This window comes from Schistocerca serialis, chromosome 3 (genome assembly GCF_023864345.2).
Source record: "Schistocerca serialis cubense isolate TAMUIC-IGC-003099 chromosome 3, iqSchSeri2.2, whole genome shotgun sequence".
NCBI classification, from domain to species: domain Eukaryota; kingdom Metazoa; phylum Arthropoda; class Insecta; order Orthoptera; family Acrididae; genus Schistocerca; species Schistocerca serialis.
In genome coordinates, this window is record NC_064640.1 from 937,234,472 (window position 1) to 937,253,722 (window position 19,251).

The following is a 19,251-nucleotide window of genomic DNA, read 5'->3' on the forward strand; positions in this document are numbered from 1 at the left end:
TCGTAATTGTAATACCTAGGTATTTAGTTGAATTTACGGCTTTTAGATTAGACTTATTTATCGTGTAACTGAAGTTTAACGAGTTCCTTTTCGCACTCATGTGGATGACCTCACACTTTGCGTTATTTAGGGTCAACTGCCACTTTTCGCACCATTCAGATATTTTTTTCTAAATCGTTTTGCGGTTTGTTTTGATCTTCTGATAACTTTATTAGTCGATAAACGACAGCGTCATCTGCAAACAACCGAAGACGGCTGCTCAGATTGTCTCCCAAATCGTTTGTGTAGATAAGGAACAGCAAAGGGCCTATAACACTACCTTGGGGAACCCCTGAAATCACTTCTGTTTTACTCGATGACTTTCCAGCAATTACTACGAACTGTGACCTCCCTGACAGGAAATCGCAAATCCAGACACAAAGTCAGGTGATTTTCTTTCAAGAAATTGATTTAAAACTCGGTATTATGCAGGTTCATAACAAGGTATGAACTGAGTCTTTCTTATGGGTGCTTAAAGTCACTATTCTTCTTCGAAAGTATTAAAAAGCACTGTGTACTCCCAGATCTTACCCTATCCCCACCCCCTCACACTCCCCACAAACTATTGTATGGTACCATGACAAAGACAAAATGAACATTGTGAATAAATATTTCCATGATTACATTTAGATGACTACTGTGGAATCGATACATAAATTTTTGCAGATGGGACCTAGAACCACTTTCAGACACTCCTCTCTCGGAAAATTAACACCTAATCTTTCCGCGCGAGCTCTGAAATCTCCTATATTTTTACTGTGCCCCATTCTCTCTGTGTGTGGAGTTTAAGAAATATTTTACGTTCGGAAGAGGAATTGGTGACTGATATTTGATGAAAGAGTCCCACCGCAACGAAATTGTATTATTTACTGCCACCTCAGCTGGTTTATAATGTCCGTGACGTTCGCTATCTTATTTTGCAATAATACAAAACGAGTTACCCGTCTGTGACTTTCTCGACGTCCACCTTTAATCCTACCTGGTAAGGATCCCAGACAGCGCAGCAGTACTCCAGAAAATAACAGACAAGAGTAATGTCTTCTACATCTCCATCTACATGATTACTCTGCAATTCACATTTAAGTGCTTGGCAGAGGGTTCATCAAACCACAATCATACTATCTCTCTACCATTCCACTCCCGAACAGCGCGCGGGAAAAACGAACCTAAACCTATCTGTTCGAGCTCTGATTTCTCTTCTTTTATTTTGATGATCATTTATACCTATGTAGATGGGCTCAACAAAATATTTTCGCATTCGGAAGAGAAAGTTGGTGACTGAAATTTTGTAAATAGATCGTGCCGCGACGAAAAACGTCTTTGCTTTAATGACTTCCATCCCAACTCGCGTATCATATCTGCCACACTCTCTCCCCTATTACGTGATAACACAAAACGAGCTGCCCTTTTTTGCACCCTTTCGATGTCCTCCGTCAATCCCACCTGGTAAGGATCCCACACCGCGCAGCAGTATTCTAACAGAGGACGAACGAGTGTAATGTAAGCTGTCTCTTTAGTGGACTTATTGCATCTTCTAAGTGTCCTGCCAATGAAACGCAACCTTTGGCTCGCCTTCCTCACAATATTATCTATGTGGTCTTTCCAACTGAAGTTGTTCGTAATTTTAATACCCAGGTACTTAGTTGAATTGACAGCCTTGAGAATTGTACTATTTATCGAGTAATCGAATTCCAACGGATTTCTGTTGGAACTCATGTGGAGCACCTCACACTTTTCGTTATTTAGCGTCAACTGCCACCTGCCACACCATACAGCAATCTTTTCTAAATCGCTTTGCAACTGATACTGGTCTTCGGATGACCTTACTAGACGGTAAATTACAGCATCATCTGCGAACAACCTAATAGAACTGCTCAGATTGTCACCCAGGTCATTTATATAGATCAGGAACAGCAGAGGCCCCAGGACACCTGATATCACTTCAATTTTACTCGATGATTTGCCGTCTATTACTACGAACTGCGACCTTCCTGACAGGAAATCACGAATCCAGTCGCACAACTGAGACGATACCCCATAGGCCCGCAGTTTGATTAGAAGTCGCTTGTGAGGAACGATGTCAAAAGCTTTCCGGAAACCTAGAAATACGGAATCAACTTGAGATCCCCTGTCGATAGCGGTCATTACTTCGTGCGAATAAAGAGCTAACTGCGTTGCGCAAGATCGATGTTTTCTGAAACCATGCTGATTACGTATCAATAGATCGTTCCCTTCGAGGTGATTCATAATGTTTGAATACAATATATGCTCCAAAACCTTACTGCAAACCGACGTCAATGATATAGGTCTGTAGTTCGATGGATTACTCCTACTACCCTTCTTAAACACTGGTGCGAGCTACGCAATGTTCCAATCTGTAGGTACAGATCTATCGGTGAGCGAGCGGTTGTATATGATTGCTAAGTAGGGAGCTATTGTATCAGCGTAATCTGAAAGGAACCTAATCGGTATACAATCTGGACCTGAAGACTTGCCCGTATCAAGCGATTTGAGTTGCTTCGCAACCCCAAAGGTATCTACTTCTAAGAAACTCATGCTAGCAGCTGTTCGTGTTTCAAATTCTGGAGTATTCCATTCGTCTTCCCTGGTGAAGGAATTTCGGAAAACTGCGTTCAATAACTCCGCTTTAGCTGCACAGTCGTCGGTAACACTACCATCGGCAATGCGCAGAGAAGGTATTGACTGCGTCTTGCCGCTTGTGTACTTTACATACGACCAGAATTTCTTCGGATTTTCGCCGGCCGCGGTGGTCTCGCGGTTATAGGCGCGCAGTCCGGAACCGCGCGACTGCTACGGTCGCAGGTTCGAATCCTGCCTCGGGTATGGATGTGTGTGCTGTCCATAGGTTAGTTGGGTTTACGTAGTTCTAAGTTCTAGGGGACTGATGACCACAGCTGTTACGTCCCATAGTGCTCAGAGCCATTTGAACCATTTGAACCATTCTTCGGATTTTCTACCAAATTTCGAGACAATATTTCGTTGTGGAACCTATTAAAGGCATCTCGCATTGAAGTCCGTGCCAAATTTCACGCGTCTGTAAATTTTAGCCAATCTTCGGGATTTCGCGTTCTTCTGAACTTCGCATGCTTTTTCCGTTGCTTCTGCAACAGCGTTCGGACCTGTTTTGTGTACCATGAGGGATCAGTTCCATCTCTTACCAATTTATGAGGTATGAATCTCTCAATTGCTGTTGCTACTATATCTTTGAATTTGAGCCATATCTCGTCTACATTTGCATAGTCAGTTCGGAAGGAATGGTTATTGTCTCTTAGGATGGCTTCTAGTGACACCCTATCCGCTTTTTTAAATAAAATTATTTTGCGTTTGTTTCTGGTGGATTTGGAAGAAATGGTATTGAGCCTAGCTACAACGACCTTGTGATCACTAATCCCTGTATCAGTCATGATGCTCTCTATTGACTCTGGATTGTTTGTGGCTAAGAGGTCAAGTGTGTTTTCGCAACCATTTACAATTCGCGTGGGTTCGTGGACTAACTGCTCGAAATAATTTTCGGAGAAAGCATTTAAGACAATCTCGGAAGATGTTTTCTGCCTACCACCGGTTTTGAACAAGTATTTTTGCCAACATATGGAGGGAAGGTTGAAGTCCCCACCAACTATAACCGTATGAGTGGGGTATTTATTTGCTACGAGACTCAAATTTTCTCTGAACTGTTCAGAAACTATATCATCGGTGTCTGGGGGTCGGTAGAAGGAGCCTATCATTAACTTAGTTCGGCTGTTAAGCATAACCTCCACCCATACCAATTCTCAAGGAGTATATACTTCGACTTCACTACAAGATAAACCATTACTGACAGACAAAAACACTCCATCACCAATTCTGCCTAATCTAAATTTCCTGAACACCGTCTGAGACTTCGTAAAAATTTCTGCAGAACTTATTTCAGGCTTTAGCCAGCTTTCTGTACCTATAACGGTTTCAGCTTCCATGCTTTCTATTAGCGCTTGAAGCTCAGGGACTTCCCCAGCACAACTACAACAGTTTACAACTACAATTCCGACTGTTCCTTGATCCAAGCACGTCCTGTATTCGCCATGCACCCTTTGAGATTGCAGCCCACCCCGTACTTTCCCGAGGCCTTCTAACCTAAAAAACCGCCCAGTCCACGCCACACAGCCTACGCTACCCGTGTAGCCGCCAGCTGAGTGTAGTGAACTCGTGACCTATTGAGCGGAACCCGAAACCCCACCACCCTATGGCGCAAGTCAAGGAATCTGCAGCCAACACGGTCGCAAAACCGTCTGAGCCTCTGATTCAGGCCCTCCACCCGGCTCTGCACCAAAGGTCCGCAGTCGGTTCTTTCAACGATGCTGCAGATGGTGAGCTCTGCCTTCATCTCGTAAGCAAGACCGGCAGCCTTCACCAAATCAGATAGCCGCTGGAATCCAGAGAGAATTTCCTCAGATCCAAAGCGACTCACGTCATTAGTGCCGACATGTGCCACCACCTGCAGCTGGCTGCACCCTGTGCTCTTCATGGCATCCGGAAGGATCCTTTCCACATCAGGAATGACTCCACCCGGAATGCACACAGAGTGCACACTGGATTTCTTCCCCTCCTTAGCCGCCATATCCCTAAGGGGCCCCATTACGCGCCTAACATTGGAGCTCCCAACTACCAATAAGCCCACCCTCTGCGATTGCCCGGACCTTGAAGGCTGAGAATCATCCTCTGAAACAGGGCAGGCAGCTGAATCTGGCTCAGCCAGAGACAGTACCTGAAACCTGTTTGTCAGACGTACCGGGGAGGCTTTCTGATCAGCCTCCGGGGACGTCTTTCACTGCCTGCCACGGCTTGGAACGACCTCCCAATCAACCAATCTTCAGAAGATTTGTTACCGTTTCTACGTTTTCTACCAATAAAACGTACCCCATGGTTCGCTTTCTCCACAACATCTTCCTGTGTGGTAGTTACAGTTGAATTTGTTCATAATTGTAATTCCTCGTGATTTAACTGAATCAACAACTTTTAAATTTGTGTGGGCGGAACTTAACGGAATGTTTTGGTGTTCTTGTGGAGGACCCCACACTCTTTATTATTTTTAAATTGTAATTTTTCTCACCATGTCGATATCTTTCCTACTGCACATTTTTATAAGAACGTAAATACACTCCTGGAAATGGAAAAAAGAACACATTGACACCGGTGTGTCAGACCCACCATACTTGCTCCGGACACTGCGAGAGGGCTGTACAAGCAATGATCACACGCACGGCACAGCGGACACACCAGGAACCGCGGTGTTGGCCGTCGAATGGCGCTAGCTGCGCAGCATTTGTGCACCGCCGCCGTCAGTGTCAGCCAGTTTGCCGTGGCATACGGAGCTCCATCGCAGTCTTTAACACTGGTAGCATGCCGCGACAGCGTGGACGTGACCCGTATGTGCAGTTGACGGACTTTGAGCGAGGGGGTATAGTGGGCATGCGGGAGGCCGGGTGGACGTACCGCCGAATTGCTCAACACGTGGGGCGTGAGGTCTCCACAGTACATCGATGTTGTCGCCAGTGGTCGGCGGAAGGTGCACGTGCCCGTCGAACTGGGACCGGACCGCAGCGACGCACGGATTCACGCCAAGACCGTAGGATCCTACGCAGTGCCGTAGGGGACCGCACCGCCACTTCCCAGCAAATTAGGGACACTGTTGCTCCTGGGGTATCGGCTAGGACCATTCGCAACCGTCTCCATGAAGCTGGGCTACGTTCCCGTACACCGTTAGGCCGTCTTCCGCTCACGCCCCAACATCGTGCAGCCCGCCTCCAGTGGTGTCGCGACAGGCGTGAATGGAGGGACGAATGGAGACGTGTCGTCTTCAGCGATGAGAGTCGCTTCTGCCTTGGTGCCAATGATGGTCGTTTGCGTGTTTGGCGCCGTGCAGGTGAGCGCCACAATCAGGACTGCATACGACCGAGGCACACAGGACCAACACCCGGCATCATGGTGTGGGGAGCGATCTCCTACACTGGCCGTACACCACTGGTGATCGTCGAGGGGACACTGAATAGTGCACGGTACATCCAAACCGTCATCGAACCCATCGTTCTACCATTCCTAGACCGGCAAGGGAACTTGCTGTTCCAACAGGACAATGCACGTCCGCATGTATCCCGTGCCACCCAACGTGCTCTAGAAGGCGTAAGTCAACTACCCTGGCCAGCAAGATCTCCGGATCTGTCCCCCATTGAGCATGTTTGGGACTGGATGAAGCGTCGTCTCACGCGGTCTGCACGTCCAGCACGAACGCTGGTCCAACTGAGGCGCCAGGTGGAAATGGCATGGCAAGCCGTTCCACATGACTACATCCAGCATCTCTACGATCGTCTCTATGGGAGAATAGCAGCCTGCATTGCTGCGAAAGGTGGATATACACTGTACTAGTGCCGACATTGTGCATGCTCTGTTGCCTGTGTCTATGTGCCTGTGGTTCTGTCAGTGTGATCATGTGATGTATCTGACCCCAGGAATGTGTCAATAAAGTTTCCCCTTCCTGGGACAATGAATTCACGGTGTTCTTATTTCAATTTCCTGGAGTGTACATCAAAAAGTTTGTTTCAACAATCATCTCTATTCAAGGGGAGAAACAGCTTTGAATATTATTTGGTACCTAGAAAGAAAACAAGATATAAATAAAAAAGTACGTAAGTATGAAACAAGCCTTCTAACAACTTTTTGATGTTACAATTAAATGTTTCCCTGAGACATTTAAGTCTCTTTTTATTATCTGCGATAATGATCGAAGCAGACAAAATGAATTGAAGTCTGTGCTGCGGCCGGGAGCCGAACCCGGCGTCTCTTGCTCGTTAGGCAGAAATTCTAATCATTACACTAGCACAGCACATTGATCAACATGTTTAGGTAAGTCGTCCGGCAATCTTGACCAATGTGCTGTGGTAGTGTAGTGGTTAGGATTTCTGCCCAACAAGCGGGAAGACCCGGGGTCGAGTCCCGGCCACAGCTCAAATTTTAATTCATTTCGTCTGCTTCGATGGTTTTTTATGTGATTTCATGGATTTAATTTGTCTATTAAACAAATGTCGATGTTCTCAAAGCTTTGAAAGTCACTTTTGCTAGTGTTTTGGTTCTCATCAGTGTGGAGAATTTACTGTACAACCTTTATCAAGAACATTCACTATGAATTTTGCTTCGGACATTAATGAACTCTGCTATCTTAACCTCATGTTCACTACTCAAATGCTACACAGCACAGCAGAAAGCACACAAAGCACTTGTAATTTTGTCGTCCGCAGCTCGTGGTCGTGCGTAGCGTTCTCGTTTCCCACGCCCGGGTTCCCGGGTTCGATTTCCGGCGGGATCATGGATTTTCCCTGCCTCGTGATGACTGGGTAGTCTTTGGCGGTAGTCTCCATATTTCATTATCTGTAGATAAATTTTGGAGGGTTTAACTGTGAATGCAATGTGTTTTGCCGGCCGCGGTGGTCTAGCGGTTCTAGGCGCTCGGTCCGGAACCGCGCGACTGCTACGGTCGCAGGTACGAATCCTGCCTCGGGCATGGATGTGTGTGATGTCCTTAGGTTAGTTAGGTTTAAGTAGTTCTAAGTTCTAGGGGACTGATGACCGTAGATGTTAAGTCCCACTGTGCTCAGAGCCATTTGAACCATTTTTGCAATTTAGTCGCCAGCGTATAAGCAAAATCAAACACTCACGTCAAGTGAATCTTGGCCCAGGAATAACAAGACAGGGGAGCATGAACAGACTCACTTGGCACGAGTAGTCGATTGATCCTAGAACACCACGCGTGTGAAAGTGGTTTAAGCCTGCGGTCACAGTGGCACTGACATGGGCAGATTTCGCCGACGACTGACGTCTCTGAGGACGGCCCATCTTCAGTCAGTACGCTACTACCTGCACTGTCACAATGCAGACACTCTCATCGCCCAAAGGTACAGACTTCGGACAACAATAGGTGTTTGTTTTCTTCGGTTGCATCGGCCGACCTTCCGACTCACGAAATATACATTTCGAGAAACAAATACGTTTAGTCGTAGAAAGAAGTAGTTTGTGGCATCCCATAGACGAAAAATAGTATAATCGGGATACAGCTCAGAATCTATGGACTGACATTGTGTCTTCACTCGAGAGCATAAGTAGACAAAATCTTTCTCGGAAATTTTAGGTATGGACCTTGGATGGCAGAATAATAGCAAAGACAGCTACGGAAAAGCATTCAGTAAGCAATAACGTGGAACTTAGTAGCCTAAGATGTGTGAGCCCAAATAGATCCTCTGTAAAGGAAATTTTATTTTCTAACATTTTCCTTAAAATAGTTTCCTGTTATCACCAATTGTCTTTTTAGGATTACTTTTAGTACGAGTTAGGCAACGGCGTTACAGCAGTGGACACATCGGTTCCCATCAGATCACCAAGGTTAAGCACTGTCGAACGTGACCGGCACTTGGATGGGTGACCATCCAGGCTGCCATGCGCTGTTACCATTTTTCGGGGTGCACTCAACCTCGTGATGCCAATTGAGGAGCAACTCGACCGAATAGTAGCGGCTCCGGTCAAAGAAAAGCTTCATAAAGACCGGGAGAGCGGTGTGCTGACCACACGCCTCTCCTATCCGCATCCTCATCTGAGGATGACACGGCGGTCGGATGGTCCCAATGGGCCACTTGTTTCCTGAAGGAGTGCTTTTTTTAGTACGAATTACACATTTTTGTTCATTTTTCGTACTCACAAGGCCAACGTAATCGGATTTCACTATTACTTCATTGGTCTCACAGGATTTTGATTCAGATGATTAATTTCCAGCCAAATCATCATTTTATTCATTGGTGACATAACCTAAGATATACTGATTCTCTCCTGCTCTTACTCTTCCGTTTAACGTTATTATTTTACTTCTTTTTCAGTGTAACTTATTGCTCTTAGTGTTTCCTTCATTATTATTATTTTCCGTATAATTACTCTTTTTTACCATTGCCTCGTACTATCGTTCACTGCCCATCTTATCACCGTGCTTTATCGATCTCTAGAAAACTCACTCAATTTCAAGCATCACACTCTGTGTTGGACAAGTGCACCTGACCTTACACCCCCTACATCCTCCGGTCGCTTTCTCCGGATATATGTAAACTGCATCCAGTGAAATTTGCATCCAACCAGAAATCTGTGAAATTTGCACACAAAGTCCTCGCTCGCCCTCTCACTACGCCAGCTGTGTGGTGCTGTGCGACCCTATCCGAACCACATCATTGCCGCCAGGCAAATGGCAGACTTGAAAAAAAAAGTATCCTACTGCCGGAAGAAGCACAAGAGTGCCACCAAGTGCGTATACAACGCTGTATGATATTCCCTCTTACATATGCGTATGACATTGGTTCTACTTGCTTTAACGTTTATATACTACTTTTCCTTCTTTTGTAATGCATGACTACATCTACATCTACATGAATCCTCTGCAATTCACACTTAAGTGCCTGGCACGGGGTTCATCGAACCAGTTTCACACAATTCCTCTGCCGCTCCAATTTCGAACAGCTCGCAGGAAAGACGAACACGTAAGCGGGCGAGCTCTGATTTCTCTTATTTTATTACAATGATCATTTCTCCCCATGTAGGTTGGCATCAACAAAATATTTTCGCAACTGGGGAGTAAGCTGAATATCTACCTTTCTCTGAACTTTTTCGATGCCTTCTTTTAATCCTTTCTGGTAAGGATCCCATACCACACAGCAGTACTCTAGCAGAGGACATACAAGCGTAGTGTCGGCAATGTTGTTAGCGCGTTTGTTGCATATTCTAAGTGTTCTGCCAATAAAACGCAGTGTTAGCTTAACCTTTAACACAAAATTACCTATGTGAACTTTCCAGTTACAGTTATTCGTAACTCTTATCCCCAGATCCTTAGCTGATTTGACAGCCTCTAGTTTTGTGTGATTTATGGAGTAACCGAAATCTGACGGGTTCCTCACAGTACTCATGTGGATGAACTCACACTTTTCATTGCTTAGGGTAAAAATTGCCACTTTTCGCACCGTACAGATATTTCGTCTAAATTATTTTGCAATTGGTTTTGATAGTCCGATGACTTTAATAGACGGTTAATGACAGCATCATCTGAAAACAATGCAAGACGGCTGCTCAGACTGTCTTATTTATATGGATTAGAAACACCAGATGGTCTGTAACACTTCCTTGGGGAACGACAGATATCAGTTTTGTTTTATTCGATGACTCTCCGTCAGTTACTACGAATGGTGACCTTTATGACAGGAAATGACGAATTCAGTTGCACGGTTGAGACAATGCTCCATAGGCACACAATTTGATTAGAACTCGCTTGGAAGGAACTGTACCAAACGCCTTCTGGATTTCTCGAAATAAGGAATCAATATGAGGTCCCCTGTCGACAGCACCCATTTCTTCATGTGAATAAAGAGATAATTGTGTTTCACAAGAACTATTATGCTGAATGTGGGCTGACTATGTATCAACAGATAGATTTCTTGCGGATAATTCATAATGTTCGAACACAGTACATGTGCCACAATCCTACTAAAAATGCCATCAATGATATGGGCCTGTAATTCAGCATATTACACCTATCTCCTGTCTTGATTACTGGTGTGACCTGCGAAATTTTCCAGTCTTTAGGTGCGGATCTTACTTAATGTGACTACTGCATATGGAACTATTACACCAGCGTTCTCTGATAGGGACCCAACTGGTATACAGTCTGGACAGGAAGACTTAGCTTTATTTAATGATTTAAGTCGTTTCGCTACGCCGAGAATATCTACTTCTAAGTTACTCATGTTGGCAGTAGCTCTTGATTCGAATTCTGCCCTACTGACCTTGTATTCTTTGGTGACGGAATTTCGGAAAACAGTGTTTACGAACTCACCTCTAAAGGCACTGTTACCGGGAACATTATCATGCATGCTGTGCCTTAACATGAAAAATTTTTATGTTCTGCAATCTTAAAAATTTTTGTTCGTTTGTTTGCATAAATTATGAGGAGGAGAGGAGGAGATTAGTGTTTAACGTCCCGGCGACAACGAGGTCATTAGAGACGGAGCGCAAGCTCGCGTGAGGGAAGGATGGGGAAGGAAATCGGCCGTGCCCTTTCAAAGGAACCATCCCGGCATTTGCCTGAAGCGAGTTAGGGAAATCACGGAAAACCTAAATCAGGATGGCCGGAGACGGGATTGAACCGTCGTCCTCCCGAATGCGAGTCCAGTGTGCTAACCACTGCGCCACCTCGCTCGGTGTGCATAAATTATGATGCTATTGTAAGTTGTGACGAACACCCTGTTCTTTTGAAGTGAATCTTACTTAACATATAATTTTAAAATGCTCATGTATCTTCCGCTTTGCAATAACGGCAATGATACGCAGAATTATCAAGGAGTATTGTTCCTACATAACTCTTGAACCACTGGAAAGAGAAGTGATATAGATATTAGTGTCAGTGGTGTTGAGGAACAGCTGAAATCGCTGACTATGCTTCAGCATCAGATGGAATCGCTACCAGATTCCCCCTTTTAACCGTAATCTATCATAGATCCTTAGAACGAAAACTGTGCACAATGGTTGGCAGAAAGCACAGATCACTCCAATCTTCAAGAAACGGCTCATAAGTGAACCACATAATTAATGTCCAATATCCTTGAGATCTATTGGTTGAGGAATCTTACAACATATTCTGTGAAACGCAATGGGGTATCTCCTCCATGCTAAACAGCATGAATTCTGAAAACGTTAACCATCTGAAACCCAGCTAGAAGTTTTTTCACATGACACCCTGAATGCCATGGATGAAGACAGTCAAGTAGACACAATATTTCTCGATTTCCGAAAAGCATTTGACGGAATACCACTTCTACGCTTACTATCAATACTATAACTGTTTGACGTATTAAATGAAATTTGCGACAGAAGTGAGCATTTTCTGGAAGGAAAGACACAGTAAGTTACCTTGGAGGAAGAGTCATCAACAGTTGTAGAATTAACTTCAAATGTGCCCCAGCGAAGTGTGTTGAAACCAAACGTTGTATAGTATGACCGTCGCAAACAATATTTTTCTAACCTCAGAATTTTCGCAGATGATGTAGTTACCTGTAATGAGGTACTATCGGAAAAGAAAAACAGATCATATATTCAGTTGGATCTTGAAAAGATTTCAAAGTGGTGAAAAGTAAAACTACGCACTTCACAAGGCGAACGGGGTATCTTACAACTGTATTTGCAACGAGAATGTTGGAATCGATAAACACATACAAATACCTAGGCGTAACACTTTGTAGGGATATGAAATGGAATCATCACCGATAAACACATACAAATACCTGGGCGTAGCACTTTGTAGGGATATGAAATGGAATCAAAATGGCTCTGAGCACTATGGGACTTAACTTCTGAGGTCATCAGTCCCCTAGAACTTAGAACTACTTAAACTTAACTAACCTAAGGACATTACACACATCCATGTCCGAGGCAGGATTCGAACCTGCGACCGTAGCGGTCGCGCGGTTCCAGACTGTAGCGCCTAGAACAGCTCTGCCACTCTGGCCGGCCTGAAATGGAATCATCACATGTGCTCAGCCACGAGTAAGGCAGGTATCAGTCTTCGGTTTATTGGTAGAATACCAGGGAATTCGTATAGAGGAAACGTCGCACAAGACACTTGTGCGATCCATTCCAGAACATTGCTCAAGTTTGTGGGACCTGTACCACATAGACCTAACAGCGCCGACGCGGTAATTCAGCGAGTTCGGCCAGAGAGCTGGTTGGTCTCTGAAATAATAAAACTAAGTGAACTGATTAAGAACGAACTTCAACGGATGTCATGTGACGTCCTCTACGACCAAATACATCGAACAGTCAAGAAAAAAAATTTAAAAAAAGGAATATTCATCAAGAAAATAAAAAGGCAGCACTACTGTCACAGGTCTGTTTGACCAGTGGGAGAGTGTCACGAAGATGCTGACGAAAGTAAACTAACAGACGCGTGAAGATGGAGGCAAAACTATCCCGACGAAGCTTAGTCAATAAGTTCAAAAATCAGTTTTATGAATGACAATCTAGGAATATACTACAACCCCCTATGAATACGTCCTGCAGGGACGCCGAGGACAAGTTTGGACTAATTACAGCGCCCACTGCGACGTTTAAGCAATTATTCTTTCGGTGCACAATACGTGAATGGAAAGTTAATAAATCTTAATAACTGGTACAATGGGAAGTAGCCTCTGCCACGTACCTCGCAGTAGTTAGCACAGTATGGAAGCAAACGTGGACGTAGTATTATCGAGAAAACTGTTTTCATATTTATACATCACTTATAGAGAAGGCGCACAGTTAGCGCTAGGAGTGGGAGAAGAAGAAACGTACAACTATGGAGGATGAACCAGAACTCTACCAAGAAAATTTCAAAGTTTGTTAAGCAATATTTCTTGAGTATTTTGGTATAAGGATCCGTGGGCCCTGGTGGCTCGTTACAAAGTAATAGCGTAATTATGACTTGTTACCACATTTGTTTTTCTTTCTGTTAAAACATTTTGACAACAGTAATAAGGCTGTAATATGCAATCACCATAACATAATAACACGAAAGGATCCGATTATTCGTGGGCGCTTATGTACAAATCAGAAATTACCGTTATGTGGCTGCCATCACTGCGGGAACAGCCGACCATATTTTCGTTGTGCATTCAGTCAACTCATAGACGAGATATGTATCGGCAGGTTTATCATCAGTAGACCTATTACACATATTCATACTTTTGTTAATGTACAACTAACACTGCCGGGAAGACAAACTGGAGACTATACCTAACAGTTTTAGTTCGGAGGGTCTAGGGGAAACACAAAAAGGGCTTCAGTATCAAAGTGGGCAGGTCGAACACAGGAAGAACGTACCTCTAGGAACCATCGGTAGAACAGTTGTAAATTGTCGTAGCTGTGTTGGGAAAGTACCGCAGCTCCAAGCGCTGATAGAAAGCACTGATGCTCAAAACGTGATATGCGTTGAAAGCTGGTTAAAGCCGGAGATAAGTCCAGCCGACATTTTTGCGAAGGGTCTAACGATGTTCAGAAAGAATAGGCGTGTTTTTCGCTATTAGAAGTAGTTCATCTTGTACGGAAATTGATGTAGGTAGTTCCTGTGAGTTAGTATGGATAGCAGTCATTCTTGACAACCGCAGTAAAATAGTAACTGAATCGTTTTACCGACCTTCCAACTCAGATGATATAACTGCTGAAACGTTCAAAGAAAACTTGAGTCTAATTTCAAACACTTACCCAACTCATACACTTGTAGTTGGCATGACTCGATATGTTGGCGAAAATACATATTTAAATACGGAGGTACGCATAAATCATCATCGGAAGTTGTGGTAAACATCTTATTTGAAAACTATTTCCAGCGATTAGTTCACAAGTCCATTCGAATAATAAACGGTTGTCGAATCACAAATGACCTGTTAGCAACAAATAATCCTGAGTTAATTATGAGCACCGAATCGGATACAGGGATTAGTGAACACAGGGTTGTCGTAGCGAGACGGAATTCAGTAACTCCCAAATCCTGCACAAATAAACGGAAAACATATCTATTAAAACCAGCAGATAAAAATTCGCTGGTCTTCTTGAGAGATAATCTCCACTCCTTCCAAATTAACAACGTAAGTGTATATCAGATATGGCTTGAAATCAAGCAAATAGTATCGGCAGTAGTTGAGATTTTTATACCAAATAAATTGACAAGCTATGTAGCTGATACCCCATCGTACACAGAACAGATCACAACACTGTTGCAGAGACACCGAAAAAACCATGTCAGACACAAAAGAATGCAAAATCCCCAAGATAGGTGATCTTTTATAGATATTCGAAATATAGCGCGGACTTCAGTGCAAAATGCTTGTAATAGTTTACACAACGAAACTTTGTCTCGAAACCTTGGCGGAAAATCTCGCCGTATGCTAGCTGCCAGACCCAATCAATGCCTTCTCTGCGTGACAGCAATGGAAATACTATCACTGACAGTGCTGCTAAAGCGGCGTTAGTAAACGCAGCCTTCCGAAATTCCTTCACCAGAGAAGACGAAGTAAATATTCAAGAATTCGAATCAAGAACAACTTCCAATATAAGTAACTTAGAAGTAGATGTCCCCGGAGTAGTGAAGCAACTTAACTCACTCAATAAAAGTAAGCTTTGCGGTACAGGCTGTATACGAATTAGGTTCCCTTGAGAGAATGCTGATGCAATAGCTCCATACTTAATACAACCGCTCGCTCGACGAAAGATCCGTACCCAAAGACTGGAAAGTTGCACAGGTCTCACCAATATTCTAGAAAAACAGTAGGAGTAAACCACTAAATTACAGGCCCATATCATTAACGTCGATATGCAGCAGGATTTTGTAACATATGTTGTATTCGAAGACTATGAATTACCTCGATGAGATGGTCAATACGGATTTAGGAAACATCATTCTTGTGAAACACAACTAGCTCTTTACTCACATGAAGTGTTGTGTGCTATTCACAATGGATTTCAAATTGATTCCGTAATTCTAGATTTATAGAAGGCTCCGTAACTCACAAACTGCTTACAATCAGATTTCGTCCTCACGGAATATCGCCTCAGTTACGCGGCTGGATATGTGATTTTCTGTGAGAGAGGTCATAGTTCGTAGTAACTGACGAGAAGTCATCGTGTGAAACAAAAGTGATTTCTGGCCTTCCCGAAGGTGGTGTTATAGGCTCTATGCTGTTCCTCATCTAGACAAACGATTTAGGAGATAATCTGAGCAACCGTCTTAGGTTGCTTACTGTTAATGCTGTCGTTTTTCGTCTAGTAAAGTCATCAGAAGATCAAAGAAATTGATAAAGGATTTGGCAATTGACCCTAAATAATGAAAAGTGTGAGATCATCCGCATGACTGGTAAAAGGAATCCGTTAAACTTCGGTTACGAGATAAATCAGTCAAATCTAAAGACCTTAAATTCAACTAAATACTAAAAAATTACAATTACTATCAATTTAAATTGGAAAAAACACACAGAAAATGTTGTGGGGAAAGTAAACTAAACACTGCGTTTTATTGGCAGAACACTTAGAAAATGTAATAGATCTACTGAAGAGTCTGCCTACACTACGCTAGTCCGTCCTCTTTCGGATTGCTGCTGCGCGATCTGGGACTCTTACCAAACGGGAATAACGGAGTATATCGAGAAAGTTCAGAAAAGAGCAGCTCGTTTTGTATTATCCCGAAATAGGGGAGAGAGTGTCACGGACATGATACAGGATTTGGAGTGGACATCATCAAAACAAAGACGTTTCTCGTTACTGCGAAATCTTCTCTCGAAATTTCAATCAGCGGCATTCCGAATGCGAAAATTTTCTGTTGTCGCCGACCTACATAGGGAGAAACGGTCATCGTGATAAAATAAGGGAAATCAGAGGTCTCACGTAAGATATACACTCCTGGAAATTGAAATAAGAACACCGTGAATTCAATGTCCCAGGAAGGGGAAACTTTATTGACACATTCCTGGGGTCAGATACATCACATGATCACACTGACAGAACCACAGGCACATAGACACAGGCAACAGAGCATGCACAATGTCGGCACTAGTACAGTGTATATCCACCTTTCGCAGCAATGCCGGCTGCTATTCTCCCATGGAGACGATCGTAGAGATGCTGGATGTAGTCCTGTGGAACGGATTGCCATGCCATTTCCACCTGGCGCCTCAGTTGGACCAGCGTTCGTGCTGGACGTGCAGACCGCGTGAGACGACGCTTCATCCAGTCCCAAACATGCTCAGTGGGGGACAGATCTGGAGATCTTGCTGGCCAGGGTAGTTGACTTACACCTTCTAGAGCACGTTGGGTGGCACGGGATACATGCGGACGTGCATTGTCCTGTTGGAACAGCAAGTTCCCTTGCCGGTCTAGGAATGGTAGAACGATGGGTTCGATGACGGTTTGGATGTACCGTGCACTATTCAGTGTCCCCTCGACGATCACCAGTGGTGTACGGCCAGTGTAGGAGATCGCTCCCCACACCATGATGCCGGGTGTTGGCCCTGTGTGCCTCGGTCGTATGCAGTCCTGATTGTGGCGCTCACCTGCACGGCGCCAAAGTCGCATACGACCATTATTGGCACCAAGGCAGAAGCAACTCTCATCGCTGAAGACGACACGTCTCCATTCGTCCCTCCATTCACGCCTGTCGCGACACCACTGGAGGCGGGCTGCACGATGTTGGGGCGTGAGCGGAAGACGGCCTAACGGTGTGCGGGACCGTAGCCCAGCTTCATGGAGACGGTTGCGAATGGTCCTCGCCGATACCCCAGGAGCAACAGTGTCCCTAATTTGCTGGGAAGTGGCGGTGCGGTCCCCTACGGCACTGTGTAGGATCCTACGGTCTTGGCGTGCATCCGTGCGTCGCTGCGGTCCGGTCCCAGTTCGACGGGCACGTGCACCTTCCGCCGACCACTGGCGACAACATCGATGTACTGTGGAGACCTCACGCCCCACGTGTTGAGCAATTCGGCGGTACGTCCACCCGGCCTCCCGCATGCCCACTATACCCCCTCGCTCAAAGTCCGTCAACTGCACACACGGGTCACGTCCACGCTGTCGCGGCATGCTACCAGTGTTAAAGACTGCGATGGAGCTCCGTATGCCACGGCAAACTGGCTGACACTGACGGCGGCGGTGCACAAATGCTGCGCAGCTAGCGCCATTCGACGGCCAACACCGCGGTTCCTGGTGTGTCCGCTGTGCCGTGCGTGTGATCATTGCTTGTACAGCCCTCTCGCAGTGTCCGGAGCAAGTATGGTGTGTCTGACACACGGGTGTCAATGTGTTCTTTTTTCCATTTCCAGGAGTGTAGGTGTTCGTTTCTTGCGCGTGCTCTTAGACATTGGAATAATAGAGAATTACTATGAATGTTATTCGATGACCCTTCTTTCAGGAACATAAGTGTGATTAGCAGAGTTGCCATGTGGATGTAGATGAACATAAGCTTGAGGACCAGGAGTAAAGTACACCTTACCCTCGTCATCAGAAAGTACCGTGAGTAATGACACAAGTTTGTTTCTAAACAAGACACACAACGCGTGCTGTCGCATTTTCACAGTTGTGCAAATGTTTTCAATGCAGTACTGATACAAGGCGGAAGTACTCAAACGAAATGTAACTACTCTATATGAAGCACTGGAACCACAGGACTCCTGTACCAAACTACTCGGAAAATATCCTTGGACAACCTTCGTTTTGTTGGTGGCATTCTAATTCACACTGTATACAAGCAAAATGACCTATTAGTTAGAATGACACGCATCTACGCATCTTACACGCATTACATGTCCGCCCCAGTAGCTGAGTGGTCAGCGTGACGGATTGCCGTCCTCTGGGCCCGGGTTCGATTCCCGGCTGGGTCGGAGATTTTCTCCGCTCAGGGACTGGGTGTTGTGTTGTGTTCATCATCATTTCATCCCCATCCGGCGTGCAGGTCGCCCAATGTGGCGCCGAATGTAATAAGACCTGCGATATGGCGGCCGGACCTGCCCCGCGAGGGGCCTCCCGGCCAATGACGCCAAACGCTCATCATCATCATCATCATCATCATCACGCATTACATGGGCCATATACTAATATACAGATATATTTCATTTTACACTATGCTTTGTCGAGTAGAAGAAATACGATTTTTAAAATTCGTGTTTGTAATTCGGTTTTAATGTTTTCCAATCTATTTACTGAAGATATGGTCGTAAGCAAAAACAGTCGTATTGGGTCCATCAGAAAATAAAAAAAAAACAGTTTCCATTTATAATAAATTAGGCAATACATTTTTTATTCTTGCATCTCCAGTCCTTTTCACGAGCACACCACCTAGGTGCGGGCCGGGTGTCGGCCCTTCTACCTGCCGGAAAAGCCGCGGAGTTGGGACCGGGACGGGGGGATTAGCGGACCCTTCCTCGACTTTTCTGGGTGCAAATTTCACTGGGTGCAGTTTACAGAACACCCTTTCTCCCGCTTCCTGCCTACCTTTTACAGCTCCGTGAGACTCCCTCATCCCCTGCCCACCGCATTCTTCCGGAGGCGCTAGGGTATGACGCTCGCGTCTCTTCTACCTGCCAGCGAATAGTGGAAACGATTCGTGAGAACTCAACTCTACAGCTC